The sequence below is a fragment of the Rousettus aegyptiacus genome, unplaced genomic scaffold (genome assembly GCF_014176215.1).
Source record: "Rousettus aegyptiacus isolate mRouAeg1 unplaced genomic scaffold, mRouAeg1.p scaffold_m13_p_8, whole genome shotgun sequence".
Classification (NCBI taxonomy): domain Eukaryota; kingdom Metazoa; phylum Chordata; class Mammalia; order Chiroptera; family Pteropodidae; genus Rousettus; species Rousettus aegyptiacus.
In genome coordinates this window covers 49,225,550-49,240,658 of record NW_023416311.1, presented here as the reverse complement: position 1 = coordinate 49,240,658, position 15,109 = coordinate 49,225,550, and the positions used below count along the sequence as shown (strand labels likewise).

Below are 15,109 nucleotides of genomic sequence, written 5' to 3'. Positions count from 1 at the left end.
GCCTCAGCCTCCATCTCACTCAGCTGCTTGAGACCGGGCACCCCTGCATCCTCACCCCATCCTACCTTCTGCCAATGCAGGGTGTTTTCTTGAATTTCTCCCTAGTTGTATGGCTTGTTCATCTAGATCCCAGGTGATTTTTCCTTGCTGCTGCTCCTTGTTTCCGTTGCAACTTTGATTTGGCCGCCAAAGGGATGAACAGAGCCTTTATCATCTACGCCATGTTTTTTCCTCCAACATTTGTCTCTTTTAATGGAAGAGACAAGCAGTACATATGAATATTAAAATGACACACTGCATTTCTTAATAATATGGCATAGAATAAGCAATGTTTGATATCTAAACTTCAAAATGTTGTCATTTTTTGAAGTAATGATTCTTAGAATCAGTTTCTAGAAATAATCATGAGACAAATATTTATATATAAAGATATTCATCATAACATGATTGACAGCAGTAAAAAATTAGAAATAAATGACTATAATCAAATCAATTATGGTATATACATAAAATGAATATTCACCACTCATTAAAATTGTGTTTTAAACTTTTTAGAATAATCATTTATTGTATACTAAATAATACCTAAACATTAAGAAGCAAAAGAATCAAGCAAAATAACTAAAATATAACTCTATCCAGGAATAACACATTAGGAGAATGTTATTCCTAGTTTCTCTCTCTCTCTCTTTCTCTCCCCCTGCCACCCTTTTCCCCCCACCTCTCTCTATCTACAAATATAAATAAATCAGTACATATGTTACATATGTATATATTATGCACACACATTCTCCAAGTTTATCTTTGTATTGCCATTGTATGTGAACCAAAAAAAAAAAAAATGGCTGCTTATAATTTTCTTGCACCACAATATATTCCCTTTAGACCAATTGATAATTTATTTGCTATTGTCTAAAATTTGTCATAGAAAAATCTGAAGTCAGTATAATGAGGTCCTCCTCTAACTCCCATTGGAAACATTTCTTGCAAGGATCCTGAAAAATTCTTTATTTTCAAGTCTTATGGTATAATCACAATATGTTTTGATGTCTCTTATTCTACGCCACATTTTTAAGAAATGCAGTTTGTCATTTTAATATTCACATATACTACTTTCATTATGATGTTTGGTTCATTTGTTGGATTATCTATTTCGTTCCCAGTAGAAACTTCATTTATATCAATGCTATGACTTTTAGGCATGGCTAGTTTATTCCACAATGTTTCTAATTAATTTTCTTTCTACAGGATTTATTTTGGTTCTATTAATTGTAACATTCCTGGTTTTGCTTGACTGTGAGGCACTTTAAGAGTTGTTGCTTTTTCTGTCTTTTTCTTTTTCTTGCATTGGTGTTCCTGTTAGATTGGCTCTTTGACAGTTTTTAAAAATGTGATATACATTTCTTTTATCTTTTACTGTGGTATGCTTGCTTACTTGCCATGTATTTTCTTCTCATCTTGCTCTTTGAAAACCTTTGTTTGTTGGTAAACCATAGATTTACCATGACTACTATACCTGAAATCTAGCTTTTTCCCTGATCCAACTACAGTTTGTGGCTTGAGATGTGACTCTTTCATCCACTTTGAAGATAAAGCTTTGCTGGAACTATATGTAGCCTTTGTTGGACACCCTGGACATTTTTTAAACAACTTAGTTTATGTGAAATGATATGAACTAGAGTTCACTGTACTTAGCTAGAGAGACTATCATGATTCCTTGGCAGAGTGCTTGGTGCTTTGAATCATTTCCTCCCATTCATCATGCAGTACTTTGTTAACTGAATAAGAAGTTCAAGCTATAATAAAGGATAAAAAATTCTTTATTTAAGTGGAAGAGTTGTAACCCAGAAGACACAGATTTAGTGAGAATAAAGAAAGGCAAAAACAAAGAAATGTAATTCCATTATGCAAATAAAGGATTGCTGCCTAGGTTAACAGGCATTGGTTAGTTCCAGCATGCAAATGAGAAGCAAAAACTACAAGTAGAAGGTAAAGTCCATATGCGTCCGTACAGCAGTTGTTGTTCCAGAATGCTTATGACTCATAAACATTGAGCTGAGTTTTGCGACAGGTTTAGCAACTTTATAGCAGCTCCAGGAAGTGAGGCCAGCACAGGATGTGTATAGGCCTCACTTCCTCAATAGCCTCCTGACTCTATTTTAAGGGACTCTGTTAGTAATGCATATTCCATTTTATTTTCTCCATTACCAACTTGAAAATGCCTGGGGCTTTTATTTTATAGAGTTTGAGCCTCTGCTTTCTCCAGACTGCCTGCTCATCATATTTATCAATTCGTCTTTAAATTGATGGGTATTGGTGGGAATTTGGGAGATTTTCTTGACTCACATTCTTTCCTGAAATGACTTCCAGATGTATTAACAGAGTTCTTTCCTTAGTCAAGATTTTTTCAAATATTATGACATGAAATTTTACTTCTAACTTGGTTTGCTTGTAGCTATTGAGACTTCTGTTTGGTCATTTCTATTTATTTTTCATTTTATCTAATATTGAAAGATACAGATTTTGTAAGCCTGCTTTGTTACCTAAACTTCTCCATTTGAAATGATATATTTTTGGAAAAAAGGGTAAGCAACCATATAAAGAGTAAAATCCCATTTTCTAAAACAAATAGATGCTAAGAAAAATAATTATAAAATAATGAATAATTTTTTTCTCTTAAGGCTGTAATGGTTATTTTCTTCTTTGTTTTATAATTTTCTCTTGTTTTCAAACTATACTTCTGAATATTTGCTATTTTGATTTTCTAAGGAAAAAAACATTATTTTTTTTTTTGAAATATACAAAAAAGATATCCTCAATCATATAAGAACTAAATCAAAAAATAATTGGTTACATTTTGTAGGATTCAATTATGCTTTTAAGTTCCATGTAAAATGTTAACTGATTGGTAGAACCTTGTTTATGAAGTCTATAAAATACATAATATAAAGAAAGTTTAAACAAAATAGTATGCAAATATGGGAAAATCTGAGGGACAGAGGAATGTTTAATTCTAAATGAGTTTTATAAAATCAAAATTTATTCAATATACCTAGCACTAATAATAGAAATCAATTCTATTTCATCCTCCTTATTTCTTGAGTCTTTATACTTGAGGATATTGATGTAATTATCTTGTAACACTAGGTTTCATTAGCATCTGTGATGTCAGACTTCTAGTTTCCATAGACCAGGTCCATTTCAAAGTCAATTTTGGAATTGGCAAAATATTACCATCATTTAGATTTTCCAAGCTCCAAAAATGAAACAAAGATATGACTAACATTTATTCACCCTCTTAAAGAAAGGATTGTGTAAACCTGAATAATCCATAAATTACTATAGGCTCTGAAGCACAATGACCATTTTCAACATTTGATTCCCTTCACCTAAAAAAAAAAAAAAAGCTCAAAACAGAATACTTTGTGCACCTCTCTTGAAAATTAGAGGGTTAAAGTTTCAGTATTTAAAAGCGAAGTACTGGTTTAATATTAAAATGATGCTAATAGTAACTTTTGGAGCCATGACTGCTTAGAAGCTTATACTTTTGTCAGAAACTACTGGATTGTAAAATAACTACAGTAAGAAATATGAGGCTTTTGAGCACATTGTTCCAATGTGAGGGGTATTATATATAACACACCACTCTCCACATTAGGAGGTGAGAGGTGTATATCTTGACTTAATTGGAAACATCTTTTTCCCTTAGAAAAGATGATTCACAAAGCCCTACTGGGGAGAACGCACACACAATTCAAGATAGAAAATAGACTAGTGCAGTTACAGAAACAAGGAGGAACTGAGCTGACTGCAGGCAAATCACTTCAATTCATTACAAAATGAAAGTTAGGCCTGGACTATTTCATTTTGGATTGCTTTTTGAAACCTCATAATCTCTTTAATGGAAGTAATTTGTTAATAAAAACAGTGGTAATGAAACAGAAGTATCTGTTTACAGCAGGCCTCTTATATTTCTTGTGCTTATGCCTGCTTTCATTATTCATATTGAAAGGTACACAATTTGGTCTGGTATACATCAGTAATAGAAAACCACTTACAGGAGGATAGGAAAGGACATCATCAGTAGAGTATAATGTCTGTATCTGGAATCATTATTGTCCCCTTTGGAGTGTTCGCTCAACCTTAAAGGCAATAGATCCTGAAGCAAGCTAAGAGCTACAATAAAAACATATTTTATCTTTAGTTCTTTAAACATATCTTTTTGATCCAAATGGGCTCTCTGCTTCAGCAATTACCATTTAAGTTTTTCTTATTTTTTGACTTGAGAACTTAAATTTTAGTCTGAACCAGGAGTAAAATTCTAGGATAAAAATTCTCTTTCAAAGATATATCAATGGAAGTGTATTTTTCTTCTGTTTTACCATGCTTATTGATAACATATGAGTTGCTTCTATAATCTGCTTATCCAAAATAACAATACAAATTCAATTTAATGAAAATTTTAATATAATTTTTTGATAATATGTGAATAAAATCACCAGTCATGTTATTACAGTTTGGGGGAAAAAATCTAATTTCTTATTTTAATTAAATTTATAAGTGAATTTCAAATGGCATTTTTTAAAAAATCACGTTTATCGGGGTAACATTGGTTAATACAATTATGTAATTTTCAGGTGTACATTATAATTTGACATTTGTATATTCTATTGTGTGTTTACCATCCAAAGTCCAGTTTTCTCCAGCTACCACATATTTGATCCCCCTTACCCACTTCACTCCCTACCCCTCTATATTTGACCCCCTTTACCCTATCTACCTCCCCACTCCTAAACCACCCCTACCCTCTGGTAACCACTAATCTATAGTTCATGTCCATGAGTCTCTGTTTGTTTGTCCTACTCACTTGTTGCTTTAGGTTTATATCCCACATTTAAGTGATATCATGTGGTTTTCTACTTCTTCTGTCTGGCTTATTTCACTTAGCATGATTATTTTGAGGTCCATCCATGTTGTTGCAAATGGCAGTATTTCACCTCTTCTTATGGCTGAGTGATATTCCATTGTATATGTGTACCATAGCTTCTTTAGCCAATCATCTATCATAGAACACTTTGGTTGCTTCCATGTCCTGGCCACAGTGAATAATGCTGCTATGAACATCAGTGTGAAAATATCTTTTCAGATATGGGTTTTCAGATCTTTGTGATAAATACCCAGTAGAGGAATTGCTGGATCATATGGTAGATTAATTCTTAGTTTTCTGAGGAACTTCCATACTGTTTCCCATAGTGGCTGGACCTATTTGCAGTCCCACCAGCAGTGTATGAGGGCTCCTTTTTCTCTGCATCCTCTCCAACATCAAATGGGATAATTTTTAAAGACATTAAATATTTAAAATATATTTTGCATATTTCTCAATATGTATGACAACAAATAATACTGTATGAGAGGAAAGAATGTCTAAAATGGAATTCTTCAAGTATGTTGTAAACAAAAATCTGCTTATAACACAACTTATGTCACAATATTCTGTAACATCTTGTATAAAAATTGAATTTTTTCTAAATTAGTAGGTAGTTACAAAAGAAGGGTGTTAAAAACTTTATTCAGCATATCAAAACTCATTATATTAGTGAGTATTGACAGTAGAGGAGAAAAGTCTTCTGATAAAGCAGTTTAAATGTTACCTTTAAAGAACAATAGATTTTTATTTTCAAAATCACATTTCTGAACTGAAAATCATATGGGAGTTTAAAAGTCCAGTAGGATCCCAAATCAAGTATTTTCTGTATAGTTGGACATGTCCAACCTGCCAATCCGTATATTGTTATGTTGCCATAATTAGGCCATAGTGCAGTTCTCAACTCCACCCACTGCATAGCTGGTAAAGTATATAACCCTTTGTGGGTACTTTCCTCACATGTAAAAGAAGGATAATGATAATTCCTACCATTGATGGATTTTTAGGGTTAAATAAGATAATATATCACAGAAGAGACTCTAGAAAGAGTAAATATTCATTTAACACTAGCTTATCAATAGTAGAATTCAAGAAGGTAGTGAACTCACTATTTACAGTGGTGTTTGTTGGGCTGTATTAGTGGAGTGAAACCACAGATATATGGAGGGCCATTGAAGACACTCGCAGGTGCTTGGGACCCCTGTCTTGTGACTGCGTGCTTGCATGGTCTACCAGCTGCTGAATCTCCTGCCAGTCCCAGACCAACATGCTGAATCTCATAAAGAGCAGGGAAGTCAAGCCAGGCCCCAACCGTGATAGACTGATAGCCCCAAAGCACATTACGACCTCTGCGCCAAGAGGCACCAACTATCTGGACTAGGGTGGGTGGATCCTTACACACCTCCTGCACAATGTACCAGGGTCCATAGTTAGATTTCCCCCCCTTAATTATGCCACTTAAAAGGCATAGGAACAAACAAAGATGGTGTGAATGGAATCAAAGTTGAAAATTTGCAAGGTGGCTGTGGTGGAAGAGAAGACATATAAGATTAAGGTGACAGCTCAAGGAGTTAAGGGTGTAAAAGGAATTAAAGGACACAGTAGGGCTTAGCATCTTTAGGGGGAAAAAGGCAATACTGGGAATCGTTATGGGTGTGGAAGAGCAAATGTATTCAGAGCAAGCTGGTGAAGAATCCAAAGAAACGGGAAGCTGTATTACCGTAGGTGTGGGTTGCTGCTGAGATGGAATGCAGACGATGCTTTCACCATGAAAATCAAACTACTGAATTGTTGGATTCATCATGCAAGTATACTTTGAGTGTCCCAGTATAATCTGAGAGACCTGGAGGAGAGAGGAAGACCTTGAATGAGCTGCTGAATTCTTGAAAGAACATATGGAAAGTGCTGGCTAAGAGTGGATGTGAAAAGACAACGTCCTGAGCATTCGAGGACAAGATCTTTTGGTCAAGAGTGGAAGATGCATTCTTATCTGCATACCCAGTTTGAAATGTGTGTGTATGTCGTGGGGAGGGGTGGTGGTCATGGTGGTGGTAGTCAGAGAATGAGGAGATTTCTCTAAAGAGAATAGTAATGGAAATAATGCTCTTGAGACCTTTCTACCTAATTTCACATATTTTATGTGTACTCCTAATTGTTTCAATTTTAAAAAGTATTTTCTGACTTTGTCTCTGAATTCTGGGGAGCTCATTTAATTAAATCATGCAGAGAACCCTAATAGGCTATCCACAGAAATGGGAGGAAAAGTATGTAGTCACATTAGTCACGAGGGCAGAGGGAATGGTGATCAGGGAAATCAGTTGGGTAGCAAACCCAAACCTCTCTGTGGGCTGATCCAAAAAGTCTGTTAAACTGACTGGGAAGCCAGGCCACTGTTATGCCAGTGTATACCCTGATCTCTGCAAAAAGTCCTCATTCAGAGGATATTGCTTCATCTTGATTTATACATAACCCCCCTCCCCCCAAAAAATTAAAAACAGGTATTTTTCAAATTGAAACAAAATACCATATTTCTACCTCTTAATGCTCCAGGGAGGCATATTCTAAACACTATGAATAATCAATCAGCTCCTCAGATGCCTAGGAGTACAGATTTTACCAGCTGTGAGCCTTCTGGACCAGTACCAGCTTCACTGCCTTGCAGTCAGCAGTGTCAGAGGGCTCTGTGAGCACAGGGGCCAGGAAGCAGGGACTTAATCCGACTTGGAGTTGCCCCTTGAAATTCTTAATAATTTTATCTTTGAATTTGTGCTTTGCAAATGAGCATAACTCAGGATCCTGCTCACTAGCAGTCCCATGTTCCTCCTCCTCTGCTGGACAGGTTCTCAGACTCTCCCTCCCTTCCCTGCTCAGCAACAGCCTCTTCTTTCTGTCACCTGAGCCTTGTGACCAGTACCCAGAGGGTGGGGTCAGGTGTGCTCACCCTGGTGGGACCTGGTGGCATTCATTCCTCCCCAGACGGCTAATGAGGCTAATCATTAACCTATTTGTCAACCAGTATTTACTGAGACACCGAAACATTTCAGACACCACAACAGGTAATAAGAAATCAAAATCACACAGGTAATAAGAAATGGCCCCTGACTGTTGGGAGTCTACATAAGACACATGCAAGATATTTAAAATATAATGTGTTAAGTTCTATAATGGTCATCACTAAATGATAAAACGTGCCATAGGTGAAGGCATAACTGAATCTGATTGGAGGAGTAGGCAAAAATGTATTTTACTTAAACGCTGAAAGCGGCATATTGACTATGGTAATTAAGAAGTCCTTTGTGACCACTCAGGAGGGCCTTGCGACTCGGCGACCTCGGCCGGTTCGGCCACCAGGCGGTGCTCTCTCCTTGTCCCGAAATTCTGCTTCAGCTAGAGGCCTAAGTACAGTGAGCATGGCGACTCTTCTCCAGGTGAGGGATGGGGTGCTGGACCCTGGTGGGGTTTGGGGGAGACGAGCGAACCCTTCATTGGGGGTGCTTTGCACGAGCGGGACTTGTAGACAAAATCGAGGGGCCAAAATGGAGTCAAAGGACTTAGCGTAGGGAAATGTAGGGAAGGAGCCGGGAAGACGGGGCGGTGGATCCGGGTGGTTGGGGGAGGGCTTTAGAGAGCAGTGGTCTTGGGCTGGGGAAACTTCTCGGCTGGCAAGAGGCAGGAACCCAAGAGTAAGAAATAGGAGGAGGTGGTTCTTCTCTGGAATGACTCTGGCCAGTGGCTGGGGAGAGTCCGGGGTTAAAGGATTTGGGGGAGGGTGTGAGAGATGCGTTAAAAAAAAAAAAAAAGCGGGCATTTTTGACTTTGATAATTACGTATTCGTTAAAATAGTTGAGAGAGCTCAGATTACAGTGGGATGAATCGAAAATAGGGTATAAAGAAATAGGAATAGGAATTATAATTTTTTTTCCCCCCTAAGTTTGTGGCTATGTAGGAAGATTAGAAATGGGACAGTTATCAGATCAGAATGCGGGCATGACACACCCTCCCCCAAAGGGGAGACCATAATTTTGCATAAGCATCATGGGGTTGAAAGTGGTAGTGTTCACCAATATCTGAATTATATTTTTCTTCCTCGCAAAACCATTATCCTGTATTTCCCAAACCCTTGCCTTTGGTGGGGCCATGTGACTGAGTTCTGATCAGCGAAATTTGGGCAGTAATTGTGTGCAGCACTGTTAGATATTGCCTCTAAAATATCTCGTGGAGTTTTTCATATTCTCTTTTCTTCTCTGTTCTCTCATGTAGATGCAGACCATCCCAGAAGAGGACACAGAAAAATGGTGGAGCTCAAGATGGAAAAAGCTTTGGTCTCTCAATCACCGTGTGGAAGCTCATCTACTGACACTTAATGGTACTGTGACTTGACTGTCTTACAAACTTTATTTCTATTTTTGTAAGCTTGTGGATATTTACTTTACAAAGTTGCAGGTCATAACAGTTTTTAAAACCAGAGCTTCTAAATTCTTGGAAGGGTTTTAACAATTCTTTAATATGTTTTATTGCACTGTCCAAGTATATTCTTCTATTGTAATTTACTGTCAACAGTTCTGACAGTCCCCAGAGTTAACGTTTGTGCAGATAGGTGTAGACAGGCAAGCCAGACCCCATGCACCACCCCCACAAGGAGCTACGTGGCTCCTTTCCACAGAGCCACTGCTGCCCCAGCTGGTGCTTTTGCAGATCCGCACCCAGGTCTTGATGGAGTGTTCCCCATTCAAGTCCCTGGACTGCCCCATGTGTGCTAGTTGCTGCTGAGTTTTTTTTCTTCTTGCTCATAGACAGAATCCATTGTTCTAGAGGACTTAGAAACAGTGTTTCTAAGATAAAATTAAGAATTTCAAGATGGCAACAGCAGAGCATTAAACTAAGTGCGAATGTCCCTTTTGAGAAGGGGGCTCTGTGGCTATGCTGATTGTACAGTTACCAAGCTGTCTTAATTACACAGGTGGTTCATGTTTAGGTGCTATTTGATCCAGAGGTTTATAATGTCAGGGTCTCATTCTACTCTTCTGCAGTTTTCTTTGTCTTTTCACTCTGCCTTCCTTTGTGTCTTAGTTCCATCTTTTGACTAGCTTCCTGCATGCAAGCAAAATGGCTACTGCAGTTTCAGGTCTCACCTATGCATATATGATACACTCAATAGAAGAAGAGATTCTCCTCAGTTAGTCAAGGAGTGTTACATGGTCATATGCCTAGGAGATAGGCTACCCGATTGTCTTAGTCTAGCTCACACGCTTCCCCACCACAGTAAGGTTTCCTAGAACCATATGGCTCCCAGTATGGAAACTGAGGAATATTGAGGAAGTAAGAATGAATTGATACTGTGGAAAGAATCACATATATCCACTACCAAATATTTCTTAAATGAATGAATGAATGAATGAATGACAGATTGGAATATTTAATCCTGGGAGAGGATTTGTATATACACTGTTGTTTCCAAAATCTTAACAGAGTATAACTAATATCATATAAGCTACTATCAGAATAATTATAATTTGTCAATTGTTAAAAAATATGTTGAGATGAGAAAAATTCTGTTGCTTACTTAGGGATAATGAAAAAGAAGCACATGGTACCAAAAATGTTATCAGTGTTTTTCCAACACTGGAAAGGAGGAAAATGTGTCAAAGCTTTGAATGAACAGTAATGATTATATTCTAGATCTATGTATCTCTAATGATACAAAGGACAAAGTGCTAGCCTAATGTATTTATCCTTCAAGCAGTAGCAAAATTATTATTCTGTGATTAATGGACAGCTTTTCTTATGTAATTTGGTTTTCATAATGAACTTACACATGAGGAGGAAGTGTTCTATATAAATGAATAGTAGCTATTAATAAATTTCTAATCTATCTTAAAATAAGCCTTTTTAGTGATATTGTATGTGTTCCGTTTCTGGAGAAATTGAATATCATTTAGGAATTGGAAAACCAAAGAAAACAACAAAATTAAAACAAAGAAACAAGGAAACAAAAAGATCTTGATGACATTCTCAACTTGTATAGCTGAGGATCCGACCCCTGGTAACTCCATCCATTTGCTTCTTAATTAATTAATAAGACACATTTACTGGGCATTCTAATGGTCTTAGCTTTGTGCTGAGATGCAAAGAAGTCTAATCTAATGGAATGCACCTTTGATCACCAGCCTCAAATATCTTTTGCTTTTCTAATGATCTTAAAACAAAACCAAGCCATCTTCCCTAAATCCTATTCTTTATCACCAAATTACAAATATTCTATTGCATAAGTTGAGGTATAGTTATATATACTTGCTGATTTCTTCTGGGGAATGGTACTGAAGGTACATAATTTAGAAATTACATTAAATGTTAGTACAATATTTTATATATTTTTTAGAAATTTACATTAAATTGGGAAAAACAGGCATGGAATGAAGAAAAAATCACGTATTTGATTGGATTTTTAAATCGACATATAATTCGATTAATTTCAAAGGCATTTATTTTTTAATATGCTAGCCACTGAATTTCCTTTTTGTGGGCTAAGTTATTCTTATAAAATAAAGATATATTTCTCCTCTTCAAATCATTCTTCATCCGTGTATTCAGTTAGCAAGACAGGCAATTACTACTGTTTGAATCTGGCAAGTAGCCACTACTTTTAATTGAAATATTTTGCAAAATAAAGAGCATGAAGTTATACAAAGAAGTGGTGTTGATGTGTTTACAGGAATGAGCTATAAGGAATGGCAATTATGTATTTTAACATGCTAAAAATTTTCCAAATTAGCAGTTGGTAAAATTGCTTTGAATGTTACACTAAGTTTATTTATTTCTTATAGAAACTTAAAGCATATGAGGGCACATATAAAGATGCTTTTAAAAGAAAAGTGCATCATCATCATAATATCACAGGAGAATAGGGACTTGGTTTAAGGAGAAATAGCAGGGCTTCAGAGTTAAATTAACCTGGATAATCTCATCTTGGATGCCACATAGGCGGGTTACCTTAAGTACCATAAACTATAGAACTTCAGTTCTTTCATCTCTAAAAACTCGAAGCCAATTTTACATTACAGATTTTTTGAATGTGTGTGAAGATTAAGTGATATTATGTCTAGAAAACACCTGTCTCTTTGGCATGTAGATATTCATTCAGTAAAAGGTGCATACCATTTTTATGTTTGATTAATGGGGGCATGTTGACAGAAATATGTGGAAAAATTGATAACTTGTATAAAAAAGTTTTACATTGCACTAGAGTCATCCATTAATATATATTGGTATTCAAATCTAGCAACATATTTCCCTCAATTTGTTTCATGTAGATTCTCCTGTTTAGTTTTGTTTTGACTTTATCTAGAGTGAATCCAAATGCAATATCAAATCTTGCCAAGCTTATGAAGCCTACCCTGACCTCTGATATTTAAGGAAAGGTTTGCATTGCTTTCTACCAAAATTATGGACTGTACACAAAAGATTGTTTATTGATTGTGTAATCAAAGTAATCAAAGTCAATTAATTTTTGACTTATTAATTAATTCATTAATTTTTCACAAATAAATATCCTAATACTACTACAAGCCAACTACAAGCCAGGAATAGTTTTGGGCACTGGGGGTATAATCTATCTAAAGAAATGGTTTTCAACCCTTGTCTCACATTAGACTCATATGGGAACATTTATAAAATACCAATGTCTGGGCTCTATACTTAGAGATTCTGATTTAACTAATTTGAGTGAAGCTCAAATGTCTTGAAAACCTCCCTATGGCAATTCCATTACATAGCTGTGCTTTAGCCGTTTATTTAAAGTAATGGCTCTTACTCTTGTGAACAATTACAATTACCTGGGGAGCTTTAGAAAAATACTAATGTCTGGGTCCCATTCCAGAGAATTTGCATTAATAGAATAGGGATAGATTTATTTATTGAATTATTTATTATATGAACTCAATAAAAATAGGAACTTTGAAGCATGAAATGGATCTCCCCTAGTGTTCTTGTGAGCTCTTGACTTACATAGCTTTTATAAAAAGTCATTGTAGTCTCTATCATAAAGCAGCCCTGTGCAATTGTTCATTTTATCCGAGTCTAAAGGTAGCACTTCCCTTTAACATATACTTCCTTTAGGAGATATTTAAAGAGACTCCCCCCAAAATTCTTGCATAAACTCAAAAAGACCTACATTTATCAGATTCTTCTAATGAGACTACTGTTAATTGAACTCATAGGAGGAAAGAAATTTCAAAGTTTCTTATTCTTCCAAAGAGGTAGAGCATAACTCTCTCCTCTTTCAGGGTGGCTTACCAATGGTGATTTTCTTTGAAAGAGTATAATGTGGAAAGTGGGGAAAGAGTGACTTCACAGTGGAGAAACCTGACAAACTCAGCCAGGTGATCAAGGTTAACATCGACAAGTCCTGTTGGTGGCACGTGCCCTTGAAATGATGTGATAGCATGGCACTCTACCTCTGTGTTTATCCTCCCCTAAACCTACAGCCCCAGTCTAATAATGAAAAAAAAAAAATCAGACAAATCTAGATTGAAGGACACTTTATTAAATCCTGAGCAGTACTCCTCAAAATTGTCAAGGACATCAAAAACAAGGGAAAGTCTGAAAAAGGGTTACAGCTTAGAGAAGCCTAAGGAGGCATGAGGACTAAATGTATTGTGGTCTCTTGAATAGGATCCTGGAACAAAAAGGGAAATTAGGTAAAAACTAAGGAGATATGAATAAAATATGGGCTTTATTTGATAATATTTAATATCATGGTATACTAATTGTTACCAATGTATATACTAATGAAGGTATTAATAATAACAGCAACTAGAAACTAGGAACAGGGTGTGTGGATCCTATATGTACTATCTTTGTAACTTCTATGAAACTAAATCTATACTAAATAATAAGTTTATCAAAAAAGTAAAATAGAAAACATGAATAGTATACTTAATATACAAGAGAGGAAATAAAAATAATATATATGAGAGTGAATAAGAGCAAATTTTAAATGAATAAAATCTAGGAAACTTGAGACTCCCTAAATTTGCCTATTTTAAAAAATTGAGCTTCTGTTGTATTCAATTGTCCTAAAATTCTATTTGCAAGTATATTGATTCATTTCCTGCAGTCTGGATCCTTCTCAATAATTAAGGACATCAGTGCTACCAAACAGGTTAGGCGAGATCTAAATTTTGTACTGCTTTTACCTTCTTATGCATTAATAATTAAAAACATTATATTTGTTATTGAAAACTTATTGAAAACATATTTCTAACACTGTTGACTACTGAATATTCAAAAGTAATATAAATATATGCACTGACTTGAAGAAACTAATAGTCTAGTGAGAGAGATTAATACACAAACAATTAAACACAGAATAATGTTACATGTGCTATTAAACAGGACAAGAGGAGTGGGTGAGCCTTAGAGCTCCACAGCATAGTTGTACTACAGTCCCGATGCTTCATTAAAGTGTGAAGTCACTATTACCCAAAACTCTGCTATTTTTCAAAGTCACTGATGTTTCAGCATTCTTCTTGTCTTATGCCAGCATCATTTTTTTTTACTTAATAAAGTCATTGAATATTAATGTTGAGACAATAAAAGAGAAATTCAAGTTCATCTATTATATCTTTCTAACTCATTCATGAGTCCCATGTGGAATAATCTGATCCAAAGTTAATTTACTCTGAGCACTTTTAGGGATGGAAAGCTCAATATATTTCAGGGTAGCCTACTCCATTGTTGTAACAATCCAATTATTCAAAATTTTCTTTAACGGTAACTCTTAATTTTGTTTCTAGTCATTTTTCATTTATTATAGACTTGCCTTTGTTACTTGCAACCTTCAAATAGAGGACATTAATAAAAGCATGTATGTAATTTAAAATTTTAATTACTTTGCAGGTACACATGGCAGAATCAATTTATAAACATCAATGAAAACATATTTTATGCAGTTTAATGGATCACACATTTAATAGCTATCATTTTAGTGGCATATCATTAAATGTTATTTCTCTACTTATGGAAAGATGTTTCAGTTAGTGTTACTAGTTCATAAAAAATGTAATACTATCTTCGACTAATTTTAAAAATGTAATTTTGAGTAATAAAGAAATGCTTTCAAATGGCACTGTAGAGAGTAATCTAATAGAACTAGGTTAAAGCCAACAAAGTAGTTAAGAAATTTGT

General features: G+C 35.4%; 1 long non-coding RNA gene across 1 annotated transcript in view; it reads left to right on the top strand.

Annotated features, from left to right (window-relative positions):
- LOC107520861 overlaps nucleotides 1-15,109 on the top strand; it is a 275,913-nt gene that overhangs the window by 165,549 nt on the left and 95,255 nt on the right. The window contains exon 5 of the long non-coding RNA XR_004952511.1: nucleotides 9,185-9,290. This is a non-coding gene — a long non-coding RNA (uncharacterized LOC107520861). The remainder of the gene's footprint in view (nucleotides 1-9,184; nucleotides 9,291-15,109) is intronic.